This window comes from Macaca thibetana, chromosome 9 (genome assembly GCF_024542745.1).
Source record: "Macaca thibetana thibetana isolate TM-01 chromosome 9, ASM2454274v1, whole genome shotgun sequence".
NCBI lineage: Eukaryota > Metazoa > Chordata > Mammalia > Primates > Cercopithecidae > Macaca > Macaca thibetana.
In genome coordinates, this window is record NC_065586.1 from 85,474,194 (window position 1) to 85,500,547 (window position 26,354).

Below are 26,354 nucleotides of genomic sequence, written 5' to 3' on the forward strand. Positions count from 1 at the left end.
TCTTTGTATCTCACTTCTTTCACTTAGCATAATGTTTTCAAGGTTCATCCATGTTGCAGCATGTGTTGATATATTTTTTTTAACATTACTTACTTTTATGGGCCCATATAGTAATCAACTTAGTTCGCACAGAAATATCATTCTTTGTTTAGCACTCATATTACATCAGTTTATGCAATATTTCATTAAATCACAAAATTACAATACAAATCACAAAAGTACAATGGTACTTTGGGAGGCCAAAGCGGGTAGATCACCTGAGGTCAGGAGTTCGAGACCAGCCTGGCCAATATGGTGATACCCTGTCTCTACTAAAAAAAAGAGTGGCCAGGCGCGGTGGCTCAAGCCTGTAATCCCAGCACTTTGGGAGGCCGGGACGGGCGGATCACGAGGTCAGGAGATCGAGACCATCCTGGTTAACACGGTGAAACCCCGTCTCTACTAAAAAAATACAAAAAACTAGCCGGGCGAGGTGGCGGGCGCCTATAGTCCCAGCTACTCGGGAGGCTGAGGCAGGAGAATGGCGAAAACCCGGGAGGCGGAGCTTGCAGTGAGCGGAGATGCGGCCACAGCACTCCAGCCTGGGCGACAGAGCGAGACTCCGTCTCAAAAAAAAAAAAAAAAAAAAAAAAAAAGTACAAAAATTAGCCAGGCATGGTGGTAGATGCCTGTAATCCCAGCTACTCAGGAGGCTGAGGTGGGAAAATCGCGTGAACCAGGGAGGCGGACGTTGCAGGGAGTCGAAATAGCACCACTGCACTCTAGCCTGCGTTTCAGAGCAAGACTCTGTCTGAAAGAAAAAATAATAATACAATAGCAAAGTACTACTGGCATAAACTGGACTGTAACCAAACACGACTGTAAGCATGCACCTGACCTAGTAACAGCCAAGTATACAAATTTATTAAGATGACAGCTATTTCCCACAGCGGTCTCTGTGTCTGAGCCACAACCAGGATGTGTTTCAGAGAAGGAGAGCACTGGTTAACCCAATGAGTTGTTTCAGTGTTGGGCAGTATTTCATTAGGCAGAACAGAGTCAGATGCATGCAGAGGGGCAGAGAGGTGATAAGTGTCTATTATACAACCTAACACAGCCTCAACTTGTTCCCAAGAGGAAGTTTTCTAGTGTCTTCAAAAAGAGGCAAGGATGTGCTCCCGTAAAGACAGGTATATCCTCTGCCTCTATAAAAGCTTTACCATGCTTTACTATCTTTCAAGAAGCAACTCCAATGTGCCCTTCTCTACAAAGTCTTCCCTAACCCTCAAATCTTCACAGTGCCTGCCTGCCTGCTCTCTCTTCTGTTTAATTCCCCAAGTACTTATGCATCTCTTACGGTAGTTAGAATTGGTATGACAGCCAGCCATACAATGTCCTCTCTTCCATACCAGGATGTAAGCTGCATCACAGGCATGTTCTGTGTCTTTACACGTCCTGCTGTCACCAGCACCAGAAAAGAGATGCTCAAAACACAATCTTCACACAAATCCTTACACAAATCTTTTAATAAGGAGTAGAAGTTCAGTCAATATTCATTAAATTAATAAATGAATGAGCACATGAATTAAATAATTAATTAATTTCATGCAACGTCTTACCTGGCTACAGCAATTCCCCCTACTCGTCAATGTGCGGTAAATGAAGGAAGGATGTGTATGTGATGGGGCACAGTGGTGGGTGAATGAAGAAAAAAAAATCAGCTATTCCATGTGCCTAGCATGCATCAGAAATTGTGACTCTTCTCCAGATGTTCAACAGACACCACCTTCAAACAGGACATTGTTAGATAATGACACTTTCTGATGTCCTTTGATGTAGAGCACATTAAAAATATTATCAGAGAGAGAATCTTTCTGTTCAAAATCCCCCAACATCTTCAACTGTGCATTTAGTTTTCGTCAATTAAATTATTATACCATTTCAAGGGGTGACTTTTTATATACACTGGAAAGGTACTCATAAGAAAATAGCTTCCAAATTGGCAATTTTTAAAAGCAAAGCAACTGGTTAGGTGAGGAATGCATAAACAACCCCAAAAGCAGCACTGAATACTTTTCTTTGGCTGTATACGACTGAAAAACTGCCAAGTTCATTTTGATAAGCCTTTGTTAAAAACAATAAACATGCCTGAGCTTGCAAACCATGCTGTTTTGAAGAAAAAGCAATTGAGGGAATTAGAAAATGCTTAAAACTGGAATGTCTGATTAAAAAGAAAAACTATTGTGGAAACGGATTTACCAATAAGTTGTAACACTGTGCAGTCTATAAACGTGGAGGAAAGTGAGGGACAAAATGTAAAGTGAGACAAAACAACAACAGAACACCATCTTCATAAATAAATAAAAAGCTACATCTTATAAACTGATTTAATTAGTCTCCAATACTAACACGGTACCATTAACAGCCTTAAGAAAACAAATCATCCCGTGCTTCAAGTTTAGTCACCACGGTGATGTCCCTGCAATAAAGGAAATGTAATTTCATTGACTCCAAATGAACATATATTAAATAACCAAATGTGGGAACTGCAATTCACTTACAGTAAAATGTCAGCTCATAAAAGTCAAAGTAACTTCACCTGAATTTGTTTTTTGTTGTTGTTGTTTTGTTTTTGTTTTTCTATGATTATAAGATTCTCAGAATCGTAGGATTGGAAGGAAGATAGTTTGGATCACTTATGTTTATTTTCCTGCTTAGGTAAAACTGAAATTCTCTTGTATCTGTCTAAGAAATCCTGGAAAAATTCTAATGAATAAATTGTAACTTGATCTCCATAGGATCAAAGTTCTTCGTTTTGTTCATTGACACATCCCAAATGCCCAGAACAGCACTAGGCACACAGCAGGCACTCAATAAATATCTGCTAAATTGAAATAAATTGAAAAATATGCAGTGCAATGCAATGTTAAATAAGTCAGTTTGAAATTCCTTTCTTAGCTTTGTTTTGGTCATAGTATTAATCACAACAAACAAACAGTCCTCATATAAACCACTTCAACACTATAATTCATGTTTTTACTTCTGATCAATCATTACCATAGAGGGTGCTGAGAATCAGAAAAGACTCCAAGGAAAGATGGGAGTAGACTTACTCCCGTCTATTTGGACTAATTTTCTTCTTCTGGGCATTCACCTGAGATATATCTGCATATCCATAATATAAATAATTTAAAATATCACTTAAAATTAAAGGTTTGCATCTTTAAAAACTGTGCCACAAAAGCAATTTGATTAAATCAACTTCTCATCTATTTCAGAATCCCATCAGTTAAAAAAAACAAACATAAAAAATAAGAACAGGAAAATGATATGATTAGGTGATGCTAGTCATATTATTTTTGCTCAAAACGCCTAAAGGCAATATGCCTTGGAAAACTGAGTTAGGTTGGAATGAGATCTGGATTCTAGTGTTGATTTCATCACCAGTTAACAATATGAATTCAGCCAACCCTTGCCAACCTGGATCTGAGCTTCCGGGGCTGTAAGGTGAAGGGTTTGAATTTAGTAGATGGTCTCCAAAGCCTTTCAGTTTCAAAGTTTCTCTAAACCCTGTAATTATAAGTGACCAAATCCAGTTCACCTAATTACTACCACTACTCTTTTACATCCTTCATTTCTTCAACAAACATCCGGTCACCTTGGGGACGCGGGGGTGGGGGGGATGTCAAACACCATTAGCCATAGTTTGGCATGACATTTATGGAGGGGGAGCGACAAAGTATGCAAGGGCAGCTAGCTGATGATTGTAAATGTTAGTGAGCTTGGACACCTGTGGAGTGAATGTGTTTCTGAATTTGAAAGGCTGGAAGATTTTCCCCCTGGGCTAAGCTGGTGGCGCCGTGGGAGTGCCTAGCTCTGAGCAAAGAAACAGGTAGCATGAACTAATTAGAGGCTCTTCAAAATGAGAGTGTTTAACCAGTGTCCTGGCAGGACCCGTCTGACTCGACATTTTAAAAAATTATGGCCAGGCACGGTGGCTCACGCCTGTAATCCCATCACTTTGGGAGGCTAAAGCGGGCAGATCACTTGAGCCCAGGAGCTAGAGAGCAAACCGGGCGACATGGCGAAACTCTGTATCTGCAAAAAAAACAAAAAACAAAAATTAGCCGGGAGTGGTGGCGCGCACCTTTAGTCCCAGCTACTCCAGAGGCTGGGGAGGGAGGATCGTTGGAGCCGGGGAGGCGGAGGTTGCAATGAGCTGAGATCGCACCACTACACTTCAGCCCGGGCGACAGAGCGAGACCTTGTCTCTAAATAAATAAATAGTATGAGAGGTTTAGAATGCTGATGTGTGAAAACAAAAGACTAACCAAATAGCCCCAGGACTTACTGGAATTGTGATTCAAATGTTGTTAGGAACGGTTTTCCGAGTCCACAATACAGGTATCACAGGTTTCTTTGTGGACAAGAAGCAACTGAGAAATTGAGTTCAATCCACTGAAAGTCAGTGTGTTTGTAATATAAAACACAGGGGAAATAAATATTATTGTCTGAGGTGGGGAACAGGGGAGATATTTTTAAAATGTACTATAAACATAAAATCCAGAATGAAATCCAGAAGAAAGACGGTCACTATTCCACCGAGAAGTCTGCATTTGAAAACCACAAGAGATGGAGATCAAAGCCGCTCGTTCTCCAGCCACCTGCCCAAAAACTCGGACGCAGCGCAGACCCAACCCAGAGAGGGCAAGTGGGCACGTGTCTCCCTCCCAACCCAAGCTGCGCGCCGACGCACCCAAGTTAGGGTCCCAGGCTCCCGGCGCGGGATGGGCGCTAGGGCAGCGGAGAATGGAGCGTCCCCGTCCTCCTCCAGCTCCAAGGGCAGCCCCAGCGCCCCGCCGTCCCGCCGCCCTTCCTTGAGGGATGCCCGTGTCACCTGAGCCACCGCGCCCTCTGCACAACCGAGTCAGGGAGAGGGAAGAGGAGGAGCCGAGGAAGCTTCTTGACCCGGTCGCTGGGGATCTGGGAGCCGGGGCCGCCGGCGAGACTGAGCCCGGGACAGCCCAGTGCTCCAGCGCTCCGCAGCCCGCCCAGAGCGCACAGACCACCCCCATGCCCCGCCCGCCCTCCTGCCACGCCCGCCCCCAGCCCGGCCCCGCCGCCTCCTCACCTCGCCGGGACCACTGCAGCCCCGGCAGTAGTGGGCCGACATGCCCCCGGGGCGCACCCGCCGAGCCGCGTCCCTGCGCGGTGGCCCCTTCCCGGGCCCCAGGCGGCGCGATCCGCGCTTCGGTGGGGCGGGAAGCGGACTGGGCGGAGGCGCCGGCGAGGCTGGGGCAGGGGGCCCAGCTGGCAACGCCGGGGGAGGGAAGTGTGGCGCGGAAAATCCCAGTGCTCGGCCTTTGAAATGCACCGGCTCATTCAGCCCCGCCAGCTCGGCGGGGCAGTGGGCCTGGCGGGCGAAGAGGATTTAGCGCGGGGATCCGGTCTAAGTGCTGCGGCTTGACTAGGGGCGAGGGGCGCAGCGGAGAGGAACGTCTGGCGGTTATGTAATGCACTGGCTTTCTGTGTCACCAGCCAGACCGCTCTAGGCCTGCCGGACCCTCCCCGGGAAGAGCCATGACCCCTGACTTCGGCAAGCCGAGGGGAACTCGGTGTTCTCAAAAAGAACTTTTCCTCGCAGGGTCAAAGAGCAAGATCTCGAGAAAAAATACAAGGCCTCCTTTAGGTGTATCTGGCAGGGATCTGGACCCTGCTAGCCAATCCTTCCCATTTCACAGCACAGGAAACTGAAGCTCCAGAATGCTAGTGAAAAGCGTTATCTCTTGAAGTCAAAAAGACCTGGGTTCAACGCATCTGAAAATCTCCTAACCTTGGGCAACTTAACTCTCTGAGCCCCACTTTTCCCTGTAAAACAAAGGATAAATAGCGCCCACTTCATGTTGTTTGCTGAGGATGGAATGAGTGAAGTGTAATACAATTCCCCAAACGTTGACTCAAAGCCTGAAAAGGGAGCTGCCAGGACGTACCGGACATAGGACAGGTTCCAGGCGAACTTTCTGTAAAGTCCTCTCCTTGTCAAAAGTAAGCCCTCTGAGCTGACAAGGTCTGGTTCCAATATCTTGGAGCCTACGGCCTCGCTTCTCCAAGAGTGGCCCGTAGACCAACAGCCAGGTCATCACCTGGGTGCTTGCTAAAAATGCGGAATCGCAGGCCCAACCGCGGATCAGAATCTGCATTTTTTTGCAAGATTCCCTGGTGATTTCGCTGTGTGTCAAAATTTCAAAATGAATTAGACTTTTTGGAATTTTTCTTTTCTTTTCTTTTTTGAGAAGGAGTCTCCCTCTGTCGCCCAAGCTGGAGTGCAATGGCGCGATCCTGGCTCACTGCAACCTCCACCTCCCTGGTTCAAACGATTCTCCTGCCTCAGCCTCCCGAGTAGCTGGCATTACGGTCGCGCGCCACCACGCCCGACTAATTTTTTGTATCTTTAGTAGAGATGAGATTTCACCGTGTTGGCCAGGCTGATCTCGAACTCCTCGTGATCTGCCCGACAAAGTTACTGGTCAACAGTAGGGAGCATGTGCCATGCAGCACCACAGGTATTTGTTTTTTTCAGTGAAGGAGTCTCACTTTGTGTTTTAAAGAAGGGGTTTCACTATGTCGCTCAGGCTAGAGTTCTGTGGTGAGATCATAGCTCATTGCAGTCTTGAACTCCTAGGCTCAAAGGATCCTCCTGCCTCAGCCTCCCCAAGCACTGGGATTACAGGCATGAGCCACTGTGCAAGCTAGGGTTTTTTGTTTTTTGTTTTTTAAATAGTCTAGTAAAGTCCTTTCTCATTTTACCCTCTGGCTATTTTTAGTCTCCACCTCCTCTCAGTTTCCTGCCCTTTAACTATAAATCTGAATTTAAGTCCTATTTTCACTTGCAAAGAAAAACCCTAGGTTAAATCTAAGTGATGATTGTGAATAAATGTTTAAAACACACAAAAGAAAGAACAAATACAGCTTGTAAAAGAATTTATTAGCATTGAAAATGAACCTATAAACGTAGAGGCTGCCCTGAGCCCTGAACTCTCGGCTGTGAAGGTCTTTAGGTTAAAGACTTGAATACCTTCGAGTTTCAGAAAAATGCATCTTTCAGCTAAACATTGCTTTGGGTAGCAAATAAGTCTCCTTTTCCATTTAAATAATGTAGGACAACAGTTTTTAAAGTCTTGGAGACTAGGACACCGCACAAGTGTTCCTTTCATCTAAGTCACCACTTACAGGGGCTCTAGCAAAGACCAAAGCAAATACTGTGTTTATTCTGTTCAATGCTGTGTCACGGATGTTGTTGTTTCATTAGAAGTTCAGATTTCGTGTATCTGATTCAAACTCTGGCAGGATGATTTTCATCCTTTAAGAGTTCAGTAATTGTGGGTTGATGATGGTGTTGGTGAGTGCAATGCGTATAGGCAGTGCCAGATATAGACAGGTCACTTCTGTGTGCCTACCCCTTTGGGGTTCCGCACTCAAAACCTGACATAGCTGCTGACGTGGGGGTAGCCAGCATGGAAGTGGAGGAAAGGGAGATGCACAAAGCAAAGCAATCTTCTTTCACTGAGGCTGGAGGGTTGGGGGTGGAGAAAGTTGGACTGCTATCACTGTGCAGGAGGAAAGCAAAGCAAAGGTGGATCCCTAGAATCCAACCTAGGAGAAAAGGGAAGGAGCAACATTTCTTCCAAATAGCACTGTCCAACAGAACTTTCTGCAGTGATGGAAATGTGCTATATTTGCACAGTCCCAACATGGCTATAAAATGTGGCTATTTACATTTTAGTTAATTAATTATAATCATAATTAAAACTGAGGTTTCTTGTGCGTGTTTTGCTTTTTTCTTTTTTACTACTAGTCTGTTGCACTAATCACCTTTCAAGTGCTTCATTCCAAGATGTGGCTAATGTCTACCATACTGGACAGCACTCAAAACATTTTCTTCGTCATAGAAAGTTCTACTGCACGGTGATGCTTAGAGGCCAGATTTTGGCAAAGAAATGAGCCCAGATACTCAGCTTTTCCAAGTTGTAGTCAGAACCTCATCTGTCCAAAAGCAAGTAATAGAATGAAAATTATACCTACATCATTGAGTCCTTATGATAATCAAAATGAGTTAATCTATAGAATGTATTTAATTCAATGCTTTGCATATTATAAATGTGTAAAAAATATTAATCCTTATTAGTATTAATAGTCTTTTACCTTAAAAATATTGGGGAATGACAAAGATTTTTTCCTTGGCCAAACTTTAGTCAGGTTCCTGAGACTTCTCCTAAGACCATGTGTGTATTTCTTTGTAAATTCCAGTTTATCAAAGAACCTGGCGGAATCAGTTTGGCAATAACCTCCCTCCCTACTGACAACTGATCACCCAAGGGTCCCCCATCCTCCACTGTCCTCCAGGTGATATCTAATCACCTTGGCCTGTCTTTAGTAATAATCCTGTCAGGTTGATTTAACTAGAGTGCCATATCCTGTTTCTTGGCTATAAATTCCCGTTTTCCTCTGCTGTATTCAGAGTGGAGCCCCATCTCTCTACCCTAATGCAAGCCTTCATTGTAGTGGCCCCTCTATCTGTCTCAATGGTCCTGAATAGTCTTCTTTACCATGCTGTAACAAGTGTCATTGAATATTTTTTTTCTTTAACAGGGACATGGCATTAATGGTACATCATTATTAGTTAAGTAAACTTTCGCTGATATGCTCAGCTGATCTGGTACCTCCACATGCATTAATAGTTGTATTCTAACTCTCTCCCTTCCTCTTCTTCCCTGCTCAGAATTGAGTACTATTTGTACTATTCTGGCCTGGAGGCACAGCATATTTTGTCAAATCCCTAGCATCTGTAGCCAATAAATAACAAGTGTGTTAACTAAAATCCTATTGCACCATGGTTCAGTGGAATTAATTTTCAGATAGGATTCTGAGAAGCCTGACACCTTAGGGTACATCCATTATGAAAGGAATTGTTTGTTCCTGTTATTTGGTCAAACAAGAATATGTGGACTCAGTAGAGAAAAACGGGAACATTGGCTACAGATAAGTAATAGTTGGGGCGTTCAGGTCAAAATAGAAGCTACTGGAAGGTTGGGGGTTGAAGATGAAACCTTAAGGCTTTTGCCTAAACAGAATTTGAAATTTTATTCTCATGACTAATTAAGATTTTAGGAATAACTACAAACAGCATAAATAAGATGCAAGTATTTTACGTAGTCAACTGTACAGATTAAGGCAATACATGGAAAAGAAAATAGTGAAATTCTTCCTTAGACTCCGATAAACAAATTTTTGAAGAACTGCCTTCTCAAACTCCTGTTCAAGTGACTTCTTTAATAACATCGTGTCCTGTGGGCTTGCTGCTTCCTTCCTTCCTTCCTTCCTTCCTTCCTTCCTTCCTTCCTTCCTTCCTTCCTTCCTTCCTTTCTCTCTCTTTCTTCTTTCTTTCTTCCTTTGTTTCTGTCCTCTCGTTCTCTTTCCCTCCTTTCCTTCCTTCCTTCCTTCTCTCTCTCTCTCTCTTTCTTTCTTTCTTTTTTTGTTGCTTCTGAGACAGAGCCTCACTCTGTCACCCAGGTTGGAGTGCAGTGGCATCGTCACAGTTCACTGCAGCCTTGATTAGCTAGGTTCAGGTGATCCTCCCACCGCAGCCTCCTGAGTAGCTGGGACTACAGCCGCCCACCGCCACGCCCAGTTAGTTTTTGTATTTTTTGTAGAGACGGAGTTTTGCCATGTTGCCCAGGCTGGTCTCAAACTTGTGGGCTCAAGTGATCCTCCCGCCTTGGCCTACCAAAGTGCTGGGACTACAGCCGTGAGCCACCATGCCCAGCCTAGAGTCCACTTTCTTTATCATCTTTTTTGGTTCCTCTTTCACCAGTCCACTCTTTTCTATGAGCATTTTCTTAGAATTTAGCCCCTATTTCCACTGTCTTTTCTTAATGTTTATTTCCATCCCAGCCCCATGACCGTAGCTAACACCTGCTGTCAACGGCAGTGCCTTTCCAGTTCTGACCTCCCTCTGAACTCCAATTCTTGTTGCCAGATAGCCAGTGAATATTTTCACTTGCATTCTCCCTACACCATCACTTCAGATTTTAAAATATCAGGAACTCAAGTCATCACTACAATCTGCTCTTAGATTCCAACAACTCTCTTCTCCAATGTCACTTAGTCTCTGGTGCTAACATTCTCTCATTTACTATGACTCAAAGCTATGTCATCATTTTAACCCATTTGTCTTTCTGGAGTCATGGTATAACTGAAAGGCATTGAATTTGAAATCAGAAAACCAAAGTAAAAAATCTCATCTGCCACTTCTTACCAAGACAAACTAAGCAAATTTCTTTTTTCTTTTTTTTCTTTTTTTTTTTTTTTTTGAGACAGAGTCTCACTCTATTGCCCAGTCTGGAGTGCAGTGGTGCAATCTCTGCTCAATGCAAGCTCCGCCTCCTGGGTTCACGCCATTCTCCTGCCTCAGCCTCCTGAGTAGCTGGGACTACAGGTGCCCGCCACCACACCTGGCTAATTTCTTTTTTTTTTTTTTTTTTTTTGTATTTTTAGTAGAGATGGGGTTTCACCGTGTTAGCCAGGATGGTCTCCATCTCCTGACCTCATGATCCGCCTGCCTCAGCCTCCCGAAGTGCTGGGATTACAGGAGTAAGCCACTGCACCTGGCCGCAAATTTCTTAACATCCCACCTCTCGAGCATCAAATTTCTTATCTATAAAATAAAATCACCAGTACTATTCAAAAACCATGGATTGAGGCTGGGTATGGTGGCTCATGCCTGTAATCCAACATTTTGGGAGGCTAAGACCAGAGGATCACTTGAGGCCAGGAGTTCTAGACCAGCCTGGGCAACATACTGAGACCTTCGCTCTACAAAAAAATTTAAAAAATTAGCTAGACATGGTGGTGAGCACCTGTAACCCCAGCTACTTGGGAGGCTGAGGTGGGAGGATCTCTTGAGCCCAGGAGTTCGAGGCTGTGATCGTGCCATGGCACTCCAGCTTGAGCGACAGAACTAGACCCAGTCTTTAAAAACAGAAAATAACAAATAAAGGATTGAGCAGCTACATATACCAGTCTCTGTGCTAATTATGTTAGACCCCCAAGGTCTGCACTACTGATATTTTAGGCCTGACAATTCTTTTTTGTGGGGCTGCCCTGCGCATTGTAGAACATTTAGCAGCATCTTTTGTGTTTGCCCATTAGGTGCCAATAGTAATGCCCTAGTTGTGATAATCAAAATTTTTTTTCAGATATTGCCAAATATCTCCACTAGGTTAGGTTGTGCAAACTTTTATGTTATTATTTTCTGAAATATGTGTTTGGTTTTATTATTTTATTTCTCCAAATTAAGTGTTCTAATATTATTTAATTTTCATAATATTAAGAGCAACTCTTTGGAGGGAGGGTTGTGAGGAAATTTATTGATATTTTTAGTTCCTGTGCTATCCCAGGGGGGATAGTGCCTTTCTCTCTGTGTGCTTTGAAGATTACATGAGATGACAAATACGAGAGTGGCTGGCATAGCCTGACCCAGGTCACTGTTTGCAGAATGTGAATGTCTATTCATTCATGAAGCTCTGTGAAGGTGAAGTGTTCTCTGAAGATCACAGGTAGAAGACTATTTTTACAAAAACATTCAATTTAGATTATACTGTTATGAATTATTATTATATGCTAACAAATATTATTTTTGAATTTAAACATCAATAAAGCAAATTTCTTCTGTTATATTTTCTTTTTTTTTTTTTTTTGAGATAGAGTCTCGCTGTGTCCCACAGGCTGGAGTGAACTGGTGTGATCTCGGCTCATGGCAACTGCCGTCTCCTGGACTCAAGTGATTCTCGTGCCTCAGCCTCATGAGTAACTGGGACTACAGGTAAGCACCACCACACCCGGATAATCTTTGTATTTTTAGTAGAGATAGGGTTTCACCATGTTGGCCAGGCTGGTCTTGAACACCTGGCCTCAAGAGATCTGCCCACCTTGGCCTCCCAAAATTCTGGGATTACAGGCGTGAGCCACGGTGTCTGGCCTGTTATATTTTCTTAATAGTTTTTCTCCCTATCTATTGTCACTGATCTCCAGACTCATCTTCCCTCATGCATGGCTCACTAGAACTGCTATACTTCCATTACTTTAGCCTCTTTCCCCGCCCAACTATACAGTTAATTTCTTGACACTGTGCCTTATATTCTTTCTACTGGAAACTCTGACCATTCCTATTCCCCATATTTACTTCATCGAAATGGGACTCATTTGCCTGTTGGTTGGCCAAAGCCCTCTTCCAACAGCCTCCTATCCACCCTTCATTATCATGTTTCTCAACACTAACTGGCACCCTCTGTCACACCCTCATTCTTGTTCTGTGAAGTCGTCATGCACATTCCTACCCCTGTTCTTTCACCCATACTCTTTCCTATGTCTGGGCTGCCCCTTCCTTTCTGTCTTCTGCCTATGGAGATCTAACGGCATCATTGAAGGTCCAATTCAAATCCCAACTTCTACTGATATCTGTAACTTCCCTTGAAAGGCATTTACAAAAGATGCTTAATGGTTAGAGAGAGGGATGGACAGATGGATAGTTATATGATAAAGCAAATTTAATAAAATGTTAAATCTAGAATCTAGGTAGCAACATATAGGTGTTCACTGGATAATCTTTTTGACTTTTTTCTGTTTCAAATTGTCATAATAAAATAAAAATAATTTAAAACTTAAAGATAAAACAAACTTCCCAATTCATTCACAAAGTCTTCTCATCCAACTCTAATGATATTCATTAAGAACCCAAGTTTATACATCAAACAGATTTGAGTTCAAGACTCAGCTCCCTCTCATGCTAGCTGGGTGATTTGGGGTGAGTTGTATAATAACTCAGAACCTAATTTTCCTCATTTATAAAATGAACATAATAATAACAACCTTTCATAGGTGTTGTGGAGGCTAACTGAGATTTGTACTTATAAAGCACTTAGCTGGCTGGGTGCAGTGGCTCATGCCTGTAAACCCAGCACTTTGGCAGGCCAAGACAGGAGGATCACTTGAGCCCAAGAGTTTGAGATCAGCCTAGGCAATATGGTGAAAACCTGTCTCTACCAAAAAATATTTAAAACTTAGCCAGGCGTGGTGGCACATGCCTGTGGACCCAGCTACTTGGGAGGCTGAGGTGGGAGGATTGCTTCAGCCCAGAAGGTCAAGGCCGCAATGAACCATGATTGTGTCACTGCACTCCAGCCTGGGCAACACAGCAAGACTTTGTCCCCAAAAAAAAAAAAAAAAAAAAAAAAAAAATGGATAAAGTGCTTAGCAGAATAGCTGAAGCATAGTAAGTGCCCAATATATATTAGTAGAAAATACAAATACTCCTCCCTTAAGTGAATAGAGTGTAAGCTATTTGATGGCAGTAACTCTCTCTGTCTCATTTACCATTCCCCCGATGTCTACAGAGTAGAAACTTAAGCTTTGTAGAATGAGTGAATGTTCATTGTATATCACCTTTGTTGTTTACCTCTGTTGCTCTTCCTCTGGGAGACTCATTCAGTTAGTGTTGCTGAAGCATCTACTATGAACAAAGCCAGCAGCCTGAGCGGAACCATTATGGCCCCACACCTAACCCAATACTTTATCTGTTGCTCTTCCTCTGGGAGACTCATTCAGTTAGTGTTGCTGAAGCATCTACTATGAACAAAGCCAGCAGCCTGAGCGGAACCATTATGGCCCCACACCTAACCCAATACTTTATCCCTGAAATAAAGTTTCTCTAGCTGAGTGCTGCTGTGCAGGTTGGCAGTTCTCTGACCATCTAGGACTTCTTCTGAGAATATATTTGGAGTAGAAATATATGTTTAAGTGGAGAACAGAAAAGAGAAAAGAGTTACTGGTGTTGTCTCCCAACCAAGTTTGGAGTATGAAGAAAAGGAGGTGACACATTCCCTATGGTCTGACACACAGACTTTATGACCTACCCTTTTTGGCTCCCACTGGATCAGTTGGATCTACGGGTTTTAATAATGTTGAACTTGGTTTTCCAGTTAATTTATTCAAAATCTTTTCAAATGACTGTTCAAACCTTTGTCTCATTATTTTCTGAATTATGTGTTCAGTTTTAATATTCTGTTTCTCCAAATTAAATTTAAATATAATTATTTAATTTTCATAATATTAAGAGCAATTCTTTGGAGAGAAGGTTGTGAGGAAATTTATTGAAATTTTTTAGTTCCTATGATATACCAGGCCCTGTGTATATATTATTTCATTCAGTTCTCATAATACCTGTTTCCAATTGAGGAAAAATACCTCAGAGTGGTTAAGTGAATTGCCCAATATCAGGCAAGTAGTAAACAGTGCCTGTTTATGAAACCAGGTCTGTCTAACTCTGGGGTAGATTGATTGTAAAAATAGCTGGGGTTTTCTCTATCACCCGTATTTTCATATCCTTTGCAATATTCATTCCATAAAGAACCAGGCCTATCTCTATACTCCTTAAGTCAGGCATCATCTTATGATTGCTTTAGCCAATAGGGAAAATAAATGATAGTGGGTCAATTCTGAGTCCAGACCTTAAGGGGTTATACCTCCATCTGGCTCTCTCTCGAATCCTGCACTGCTATGAGAACAAGCCTCAAATGGCCTGCTGGATGAGAGAACATTTGGGCCAAATTGAGTCACCCCAGTTGAGCCCAGTCAAGATCAGCAAAGCTATCCCCACAGCAGGCTGTAGGTGCACAAGTGAGCCCACTGAGACGAGCTCAGATCAGCAGAACCACCCAGGTAACCTACACACTCATGCACAAACAAAAATGTTTATTGTCAAAGCCACTGTGGTATGATGATTGTCATGTGGCATTATTTAATCAAGAAATAACTAATATAAATTCACACTACAAACTCCTTAAACTGATAAGCAACTTCAGCAAAGTCTCAGGATACAAAATCAATGTGCAAAAATCACAAGCATTTCTTTACACCAACAATAGACAAGCGGAGAGTCAAATCATGAATGAACTCCCATTCACAACTGCTACAAAGAGAATAAAATACCTAGGAATATAGCTAATATGAAGGACCTCTTCAAGGAGAACTACAAACCACTGCTCAAGAAAATAAGAGAGGACCCAAACAAATGGAAAAACATTCCATCCTCATGGATAGGAAGAATCAATATTGTGAAAATGGCCATACTGCCCAAAGTAATGTATAGATTCAATGCTATTCCCATTAAACTACCATTGACATTCTTCACAGAATTAGGAAAAACTATTTTGAATTTCATATGGAATCAAAGAAGACCTCATGTAACCAAGACAATCCTAAGCAGAAAGAGCAAAGTCACACTACCTGACTTCAAACTATACTACAAGTTTACAGTAATCAAAACAGCATGGTACTGGTACCCAAACAGAGATATAGACCAATGGAGCAGAACAGAGACCTCAGAAATAACACCACACATCTGCAACCATCTGATCTTCAACAAACCTGCCAAAAACAAGCAATGGGGAGAGGATCTCCTATTTGGTAGTAAATGGTGCTGGGAAAACCAGCTAGCCATATGCAGAAAACTGAAACTGGACCCCTTCCTTACACCTTATACAAAAATTAACTCAAGATGGATTAAAGACTTAACTGTAAAACCCAAAACCATAAAAACCCTAGAAGAAAACGTAGGCAGTACCATTCAGGACATAGGCATGGGCAAAGACTTCATGACAAAAATGCCAAAAGCAATAGTAACAAAAGTCACAATAGACAAATGGGATCTAATTAAACTAAAGAGCTTCTGCACAGCAAAAGAAATATCATCAGAGTGAACAGGCAACCTACAGAATGGGAGAAAATTTTTGCAATCTACCCATCTGACAAAGGTCTAATATCCAGAACCTACAAGGAAATTAAATTTACAAGAAAAAAAAAACCCCACATCAAAAAGTGGGCAAAGGATATGAACAGACACTTCTCAAAAGAAGACATTTATGTGGCCGACAAACATATGAAAAAAAGCTCAACATCACTGACCATCAGAGAAATGCAAATCAAAACCACAATGAGATATCATTTCATGCCAGTCAGAATGGTGATTATTAAAAAGTCAGGAAACAATAGAAGCTGGCAAGGCTGTGGAGAAATAGGAATACTTTTACACTGTTGGTGGGAATGTAAATTAGTTCAACCACTGCGGAAGACAGTATGGCGATTCCTCAAGGAGCTAGAACCAGAAATATCATTTAACCCAGCAATCCCATTACTGGGTATATACCCAAAGGAATATTAATCGTTCTACTATAAAGACACATGCACACATATGTTTATTGCAGCACTATTTACAATAGCAAAGACATGAAATCAACCCAGAAAGCCATCAATGATAGACTGAATAAAGAAAATGTGGTACACATACACCATGGAATACTATGTAGTCATAAGAAGGAATGAGATCATGTTTTTTGCAGGGACATGGATAAAGCTGGAAACCATCATCCTCAGCAAACTAACATAAGAACAGCAAACCAAACACTGCATGTTCTCCCTCATAAGTGGAAGTTGAACAGTGAGAACATATGGACACAGGGAGGGGAACAACACACACCAGAGCCTGTTGGGTGGTTGGGAGGTAAGGGGAGGGAACTTAGAGGACTGGTCAATAGGTGCAGTAAACCATCATAGCACACATAGACCTATGTAACAAACCTGTACGTTCTGCACATGTATCCCCATTTTTTTTGCAAACACATTATCAGAAGTCTTTTTTATAGTTTTTATCATACTATTACAATCTTTTCAATTACTCTGGAGGAAAAAAACCATTTTATTAGCAATATATTAGAAAAGAAATTATTTTTGTTTAATGAGCCAATGTAATGAATGACTAGATTGCAAACTAAACTACAGTGCATGACTCTCTATCATCTCTATACTAGCTAAATCCAGTACAAATAAATCAACCAGAATACCTGAGTATCTAGTCTGTATAGGCCCTGTGCCTAGTACATTGGTGTTTTAAGACATGGTTCCTGTCTTCACAGAATTTACAATCTAATTGGAAATATAAGTAGCCATGCAAATGATAACGATTTCAAAAACACCTTTACTACAACCTTATAATAAGAAAAGGTGTGTGATCATTTTGTTTCAAAAGAAAAAGGTACATGATTATTTTGATAAAGGAAGTTAACTCTTGCTAGAAGAATTCAGAGAAGAGGTGGAGACCAGGCACAGTGGCTCATGCCTGTAATCCTAACACTTTGGGAGGCTGAGGCAGGCAGATCACCTGAGGTCAGAAGTCCAAGACCAGCCTGGCAAAATCCCATCTCTACAAAAAATACAAAAGTTAGCCGGGCATGGTGGCATGTTCCTGTAATCCCAGCTGCTTGGAAGGCTGAGGCAGGCGAATCACTTGAACCCGGGAGGTGGAGGTTGCAGTGAGCCTAGATCATGCCACTGCACTCTAGCCTGGAAAAAAAAAAAAAAAAAAAAAAAAAAGTGGACTGCTTGAGACAGAAGCTGGCAAGGCAAAGCCTGACGTTATAGGTAGGGCTGGAACACCTTCTTGGAGAATTTCAAAAAGCAGGACGGTAGGCAGTCTTGTTAAATGAAACTGCAGGTACTAATACTTGCAGTGGAAAAGTGCAAGGTGTAATTGTCAGTGGGTAAATAAGTCATTTTGATGAGAATGGAGAAAATCAATAGGACAAAGTGACTGATTAGATATGGAGTGAAAGAGACATGAGAAGTCTGTGTGACTCCAGCCAGGAGGATGGTGATCATTAACAGAGAAAGAAAAGGTAGCAGCATGTGAACTGTTCAATACTGAACACGTGGATCTTGAGCTGGAAGCGAAGTACCCAGCAAGCTGTTGAAAATTCAGGTCAGGAGCCAAAGGGAAAAGTCAAGGTTAGAGGTATGCTTTGAAAATTTTCTGTACAAGAGGTTGGATGAAGCCAGAGCAGCAGGCTGAGGACTAGACCTTGGAGAATGCCTGCAATGTCTAGTAGGAGAGATTTAAAAAAAGATGCAGTCACGGCTGGGCACAGTGGCTCATGCCCGTAATTCCAGCACTTTGGGAGGCTGAGGCGGGCGGATCACTGGAGGTCAGGAGTTCGAGAACAGCCTGGCCAACATGGTGAAACCCTGTCTCTACTAAAAATACAAAAATTAGCCGGGCGCAGTGGCAGGTGTCTGTAATCCCAGCTACTAGGGAGGCTGAAGCAGGAGAATCACTTGGATCCGGGAGGCAGAGGTTGCAATGAGCTGAGATTGCACCCCTGCACTCCAACATGGGCGACAGAGCGAGACTCTGTCTCAAAAAAAAAAAAAAAAAAAAAAAAAAAAAAAGACGCATTAAGCAGGATGTAGCAAGTGCCACAGGAATTGCCTAAGTGTGATATGCAATTTAGAGAGTGAAGAGGGATGTACACCAGTAGAGGGGAAATGCTGTCTTTCAAGAGAAGAATAAGTGATAATGAGCAGGACCTGCTCGCAGCAAGATCAGGCAGCTTTTGCAAATCATTGAACGAGATGGATGGTTCGGCTGCACTGTCACCTGCTAACAACAGAAACACCAGTGAAGACTGATTAAACTGATTTGAAAAAAAAGGCATAGCCAGCTTTGTTTGGGGCTGATTTACCCTTTCTGACTCTCTGTGTTAATCTTCTTAATGAATTAATTAGCAAGTTTCTGCTTCACCTTTATTCATTTTCATAAACTCAGAAAGTGCAAACTAAAGGAATATTTGATCAGGATAAAGCCAGTACACATAAGGCATCCAGATAAAGGAACAATGGCTAAATCCAGTTTCAGTTTCTTTGCAGTAAGAGTATATCTCAGGTGCTATACCAGTTATATGTCCAGTGCACTATTGTGCTGCTTCCTTCAGCACAGACACATTTACACATTCAGATTAATTAGCTCTTGTGGTTATAGATGATGCTATAGTAAGATTATTAAGAAATTGCAATTCATCCTAACAACAGGGAGAACTACTCAGAGTTTCTAGCAATATAAATAATAGGCATCAGTTTGTTTGTTTGTTTGTTTGTTTCAGTAGCGTGTGAAGAATGGAGAAGCATAAAGTGAAAAGAAAAAGCCAGCTTAGTGTTTTGGGTTTTTTTTTTTAAGTTTATAAAAAGAAGCCATACTCTGTCAGCTAACTGCTTGCCAATTGCTTTAGAGTGTTTCCACCTAATTCGAAGGTCAGCTGAAAGCAATGTGTCTGTAGTTCTTTAGTCAACAGACACACCTTTATTAGCCATTCTGGTCTACATCTGCCCCACATGCTCTGCTCCAGGAACATTATATTCAGCAGCCAGCATTGTAACAAGCTTTGCAAGTGGCTCAGCATCCTGCAATTTGAGAGCCATGACCTAAGAACTCTAGGAAGACCCAGGGTAGCTGGAAGGGAGTAAGGTGCCTCAGATCCAGCCTTCCCTCTTTCCTTTCTCCCTCTTTAAGCAGAGAACTCTACTTTATGGTTTTATTATATTGGACTTTCATTCATTCCATAAGTCAAGCCAAAAATCTAAGAGTCATCACTTACCTCCCACATAAATCCATCAACAAGTCCTGTCAATTATCTCATTAAAATCTGCCCCTTTTTTCCATCTGCACTGCGACAACACCCTAATCCATCTTGCCATCTCCTCTCTCCCACTCCTGCAAGTCTGCTAACTGATCTTCCCTCTACTCTTAGCCTCTTCCCATCTATTCTCCATAAAACATCAAGAATGTTTTTCTTAAAACTTAAATTAGCACGGTGGTTCATGCCTGTAATCCCAGCACTGTGGGGGACCAAGGTGGGCAGATCAAGGGGTCAGGTGTTTGTGACCAGCCTGGCCAACATGGTGAAACTCGTCATTACTAAAAATACAAAAATTAGACAGGTGTGGTGGCGGGTGCCTGTAATCCCAGCTACTTGGGAGGCTGAGACAGGAGAATCACTGGAATCCAGGAAGTGGAGGTTGCAGTGAGCTGAGATCGCACCACTGCACTCCAGCCTGGGCTATATAGCAAGACTCCATCTCAAAACAAACAAACAACAACTACAACAAAATTAGACCATATTGCTTTGCAGCTTAAAACTTTTCAATGGTCCAAAGCACTAAAACAAAACCTAAACTCCTTTGACCATGGCCCATAATGTGTAATGGCCCCACTCCCACCTTTCTCTACATCATCTCATGCCACACTCCTCATATCTCGCTATACTTAGCTATGTCGGCTTTTCACTGGGCAGGGATGCAGAAGGTTTTGTGCTTGCCTTTCCTCCTGCCTAGGAAGCTCTTCACTATTTTTGCAAAGTTCTCAGCTTAAATGTCACCTCCCCCAGGTGTCCTCCAAGGCTATTCTATTTAAACTATTCTATTTAAACCAAGTCTCCGTCACCCCATTATTTCTGATTTTAGTCCTTTTTGTTTCCTTTATAATGTTAATTGCAACTTGCATTTTTTTGTTGTTGTTGCTGTTTGCATTGATTTTGTGAGAGGCTAAACTAAAAGCTTAGTGAAACCAAGAAGGTGTCCATCATGTTTACCATTGTATCTCCAGCACCTTGTAAGGTACCTGGCATATATTAGAACTCAATTATTGGAGGAATGAATAAAAGGATCCAAAGTTTTCAAGGTGTGGAAGTCCATGATGTAATCAAGTTAGGAAGGCCCATTTTGGATGGAGTGAGGGTGTGTATTCTGGAATTAAACTCTGTTCCAGAGTTATATTGGTGACCGGTGATCAAAAATCCCCAAGTTCAGCCGGGCATGGTGGCTCACACCTGTAATCCTAACACTATGGGAGGCCAAGGCAGGCAGATCACTTGAGGTCAGGCCAACATGGTGAAACGCCATCTTTACTAAAGACTACAAATTAGCTAGGTATGGTGGTGCGTGTTTGTAGTCCCAGCTACTTGGGAGGCTGAGGCATGAGAATTGCTTGAAGTTGGGAGTGGGAGGTTGCAGTGAGCCAACGTCACACTACTGCACTCCAGCCTGGACAACAGAGTGAGACTCTGTCTCAAAATAAATAAATAAATAGTTCCGAGATCATTGTTCTTCCAACCCACTGCCAATGGAGCACATTGTTGTTGGGAAACTTCTATAAAGCTGATATGGTTTGGCTCTGTGTCCCCACCCAAATTTCATCTTGAATTGTACTCCCATAATTCCCATGTGTTGTGAGAGGACCAATGTGTTGTGCGAGGACCCAGTGGAAGATCATTTGAATCATGGGGGTGTTTTCCCCCATACTGTTCTCGTGGTAGTGAATAAGTCTCATGAGATGTGATGGCTTTATCAGGGGTTTCCGCTTTTGCATCTTCCCCATTTTCTACGGCCGCCACCATGTAAGAAGTGCCTTTTGCCTCCCACTGTGATTCTGAGGCGTCCTCAGCCCTGTGGAACTGTAAGTCCAATTAAACTTCTTTTTCTTCCCAGTCTCAGGTATGTCTTTATTAGCAGCATGAAAACAAACTAATTCAAAAGCTAAAAGGTTGTCTTGCCCTTTTGAAGAGAAATTTATTTGTTTATTTATTTATTTATTTATTTTTAATTTTTTGAGACAGAGTCTTGCTCTGTCGCCCGGACCAAGGTACAGTGGCATGATCTCAGCTCACTGCAACCTCCACTTCCCAGGTGTGAGCAATTCTCCTCCCTCAGCCTCCTGAGTAGCTAGGACTACAGGTGCGTGCCACCACATCTGGCTAATTTTTGTATTTTTAGTAGAGACGGGGTTTCACTATATTGGGCAGGCTGGTCTTGAACTCCTGACCTTGTGATCTGCCCACCTCAGCCACCCAAAGTCCTGGGATTACAGGCGTAAGCCACTCTCGCCTGGCTGAAGAAAGATTTATTAATGTTCATTTTTAAGTACAAAGATATCACAAGAAATACAAACAGATTATAAAGCATGTGTTATTAATACTTATTATGATTATATTAAAACTTAAATGAATCCCATGTAATCTCATTTAAAAATTATAGGCTTCTGACCAAGAACATTATGACAATCTATTTTGGAGTTAGGCATCATCTGGAGAGGATCTAGGGAGGTAGCACTGAATTAGATTTGGCTGCTTGCCGACTGTGGCACAACAGCACATTGCATTTCTCCATGAATTGAGGTGGACGTGTGAGAGGGGGAAACATATGGTACCAGGAGGGGTGTGAGTGCGTGTGGATGACAAGAATCAGCCCTAAGGTCCCTTCCAATTGCTTCTGGCTCTTAAATTCCAGCTAAGCCAATTCAACTCAACTCAACAGTTATTGAGAGCCTTCTAAGTGCCAGGAAGTAAGTTGGAAGTATGATAGCGAACAAAGTGGATAATCGGCCCTGCCCTAACAGAATCTGGAGGCAGTAAGTGAGACGGGAACCAAGACTTAGCAAAACCAGATGGTGACATCCACACTTGGCTTTCCTCTTGGAATGTCAGTTTTTCACCGGAATTAGCCACGTGTAATGAACAATCAAAGAAATCATACTTTCTTAAATGCTACCAAAATGTTTTTATTCCCAAGTTCCAAAAAATGACCATTGAAATGCATTGGACCCAGAATCTGAAGCCCCAACTCAATTCTCTTGAATGTACCTCTGTCCCTCTATCCACTTTGGGAGGCCGAGATGGGTGAATCACATGGTCAGGAGTTTGAGACCAGCCTGGCCAATGTGGTGAAACTCCGTCTCTACTCCTTCATCACACCCGCTTGCCTATTATGCTTTCTATGACATTGAACCATTTTTTCTTAATTTAATAGTAAAATCCATATGCATATCTTTTATTAGATTTGGGAAATAACAGAATGTCTGACTTGCCCAGAATTTTTTGTGATGTTACCCTGCAGCTATTTTCCAGTAGACTGTTGTGTCTATAGTTACTTACTCACCTTTGATAGCACCCTCTTGTAATCCATTACAGTCAGAGTGGTACCTTTTTTGTATTTTCATTAGCCGCTCTGTGACAATCAACATTTTGCACATTAGGTGCTGTGCTCATTGTTCATATAAATCACAGGCTATTAAATCATCTCAGCACAAATATTGCCAAGTAGCATGACTCATTTCAATACTAAATTATTTAAAGTTGACAGTAGTTGTCTTAATAGTTCGAAGGCATTTTCTCCACATTTTGTAGCTACTTAATGATTCAATGAAAAGAATAGAGACTTTGTGGCAATATTGAACAAGTTGTTAACTGCTCTGAGTCATTACCTCTTCTGTAAAATTAGGGGATTGCATTAGGTTAGGGAGTGAACTGCTTGACAATGGGACAAATTTAATTCTCAGATGAGCTTGGACTGGCCCTCACAGTACTTTAAAAATTCTCAAAAATTGGCCAGGTGCGGTGGCTCATGCCTGTAATCTCAGCACTTTGGGAGGCCAGGGCAGTTGGATCAGGTGGTCAGGAGTTCAAGACCAGCCTGGCCAACGCAGTGAAACCCTGTCTCTACTAAAAATACAAAAAACTTAGCCAGGCGTGGTGGCAGGCACCTGTAATCCCAGCTACTTGGGAGGCTGAGGCAGAGAATCGCTTGAACCCAGGAGGCAGAGGTTGCAGTGAGTCGATATCATGCCACTGCACTCCAGTCTGGAGACTCCGTCTAAAAAAAAAAAAGAAAAGAAAGCAAGAAAATGGGAGAGTTCTCAAACAACTCCAGATTTCTGGCTTCTTGTGAAAAATCAGCACCTGACTTCCCTGGAAAAATCTGGCCTCAGAGAGTGCCTGCCTCAGTTGCACGTTCTTCTCACGTTCACAAATGACAAGCCAGGAAGGCATAACGAACCCACCTCAATTCCCTTCTGATAGCACCTGAAGACCCTGCTCCTGGTGAAGTCTAGCAGGAGATTTAATGGAATCAGATCTCGAGAGGGAAGCTCTTTTAATGGCCGAGAAAACCCTTTGAGGAAACAGGACAGGAGACCTCATCTACATCATCACTTTAGTTGTTGATCATGTTATTATCTTGTGTTGTTTAATATTTATCACAATTTGGGTTGAACAGGTTTGTTTTTAAAAATATTTGAGGGTGTGGGGAGATGGAGGACAAAGTGTTTGCTTTGCCACCTCTGAATCCACCTTTCCCAGAGCTGCTCTTTCTGTTTGTTGACTTTAAGATGACGTATGTGTGTGTGTGTGATGTGGGGAAACTGTCTTCCTTTTGGTTGTTAGAGAGAAAGAAGAAAACTGTAGCCTGAGCTGATGAGATGGGAGCAGCCTTTACACTGGATACCTGCTCTTTGTTTAACAGCAGGCCCCAGCTGGCCTACTTTATTTATTTATGTTATCTTTCTTGTCCCTCTAGCCATCTGAATTTCCACTAGATAATGTCTAAATCCCCTTTCATCTTCATAAAGCTAAACATTTCTAAGATAATATTCCAAGGGTGTTGAGGCTCTGCAAGCAGGTATTTTCCTACCCCTGTCCTGGCAGAATATCCACCAGCAGAAACACTGGTTGTCCATACCTGACCCTTGTTTGTCTTCCTCACTTAAATTTCTAGCACCCAGATAAACCCCTAGCACCTAGAAGGCATTCAGTAAATATTTGTAGAATGAAGTCTTCAGGATTAGCAATTACCTTTGGAAAGGGTCCATCGTGATTAACAAAGCAAATTAGTATTTAAGAGGACACAGATAATCACCTGAATTGCAATATATTCTTTTTTTTTTTTTTTCAAGATAGTGGATCTTGCTATATTGCTGAGGCTGGACTCAAACTCTTGGGCTCAAGCAATCCTCCTCCCTCAACCTGTTGAGTAGCAGGGACTACCCTACAATATAATTTTGTGTTATGTTATCCAATAGATGGGGATAATCAGCTTAAATTGCGTTGGTTTAAATATTTTGTTGTTTAAACTTTCTATTAACACGTTCTGGGTACAAATAGAGTTAGGCTCTTGGGCTTCATGTTTATTTCTACAGAAAGGATAATATATATATATGTGTGTGTATATATATGTGTGTGTATATGTGTGTGTGTGTATATGTGTGTGTATATATATGTGTGTGTGTATATATATACACACACACACACATATATATATTCCATGCAGTAGTGAAGAAGAAAGAGTAAAACTGAGCCTTCTTTCCTAAGACTACATTTAAATAATGCACTTCCAGAAAATCAAGTTTCTGAATTGAACCAGAGAATTGGTGGGAGAACACTACCCCCTTGTGTTTACTATTGGAACTTACATTACCTCTTCATGCTGATGACCTGTGAGGTGGTCAACCGCTTACAGTGCACCAGGCACTCTGGCACTGGTGAGTGAGTGAGGTGGTGAGTCTGGGCTAGTGAGGTAACAACGAGCAAAACACGCAGGGCTCCTGTGATCTCAGGAGATAAAACAGCCATCAATTAAATTACCAATCAAACACAGAATTTCAAGCTGCAGTAACTTGGAGGAAAGAATTTAGTGCTTTGAAAATTATTCAGCTTTATCTCTGGCCTCCCAAGATGGTTAGCACCACATAGATCAATGTATTGACAGTTTTCTACCCAGGCACTGTGCTTTGTACTTTTTATGCTTTCTCGCTTTCAATTCATGCTCTCAAAAGCTATGGGTGGGTACTCCATTGATAAATAATTTGCAGAAGATCACACAGCTAGTAGGTGAGGGAACTGTGTTACTCAACCACTCCTAACCACTTTACTAACTGAAACAAAAAGTGGGGAAGAAAACGACTGCAATACTATGATACATATTATATCTCTATCTATCAATCTATCTCTCTGTCTGTCTGTATATATCTGTCACCCATGGTTCCTAGCTCATGACTCCCATAGCCCTTGTTACAATGTTAGGGTGCTTCAGGCTTCAGAAGCAGGCCTTAGAAAACAGAATTTCTTTTTTTCTCTCTTACCTTTTTTGCTCTCCTTTCGCCTATTCCTTTCTCTCCCCAAGGCAGGAACTTTTTCCTGGTTTCTGGAGCAGCTTTCTGACCTACCTTGTCTGATCATAGGTCACAAGACCTCCATTTCAGAAGGGTTCCTGCCCCATATCATGAAGGCAGACATGGTGCACAGAGAGACCAAGAAGAATCTGAACAGACAGTCCCTGCTGGGTTACCCCACTCAGTCTGTTAGTATTAGATCATACCCTTTGTCCAATCACATTTTCACAGGTTGTCCATTTTCAGTCATGCCTATCCAATGAGGTCTCCATAAAGCCCAAGAGGACAGGGTTTGGAGAGCTTCCAGGGAGCTGAACACATAGAAGTTCCTGACTGGTGGTTTATCAAGGCTGCATCTCTTCTCCCATACCTTGCCTTATGCATCTCCTCATCTGTATCCTTCATATCCTTTATACGAAAACTGCAAATGTAAATAAGTCTTTCCCTGCGTTTCGTGAGCCACTCTAGCAAATTAACTTAACTCAACGAGGGGTTT

At 42.2% G+C, this 26,354-nt stretch overlaps 1 protein-coding gene across 5 annotated transcripts in view; it reads right to left on the reverse strand.

Moving 5' to 3' along the window:
• SLC16A12 (solute carrier family 16 member 12) overlaps window positions 1-25,888 on the reverse strand; it is a 121,830-nt gene extending 95,942 nt beyond the window's left edge. For 2 of the 5 annotated variants that reach the window (XM_050805746.1, XM_050805752.1), the window contains exon 1: window positions 4,877-5,026. The gene's annotated coding sequence lies outside the window, so the exon portion shown is untranslated. Of the gene's footprint in view, window positions 1-4,735; window positions 4,801-4,876; window positions 5,027-5,110; window positions 5,206-25,828 lie in introns of those variants that run through there. The other 3 variants (XM_050805751.1, XM_050805747.1, XM_050805749.1) reach the window with 3 other exon arrangements.
• Between the last annotated feature and the right edge of the window lie 466 nt (window positions 25,889-26,354).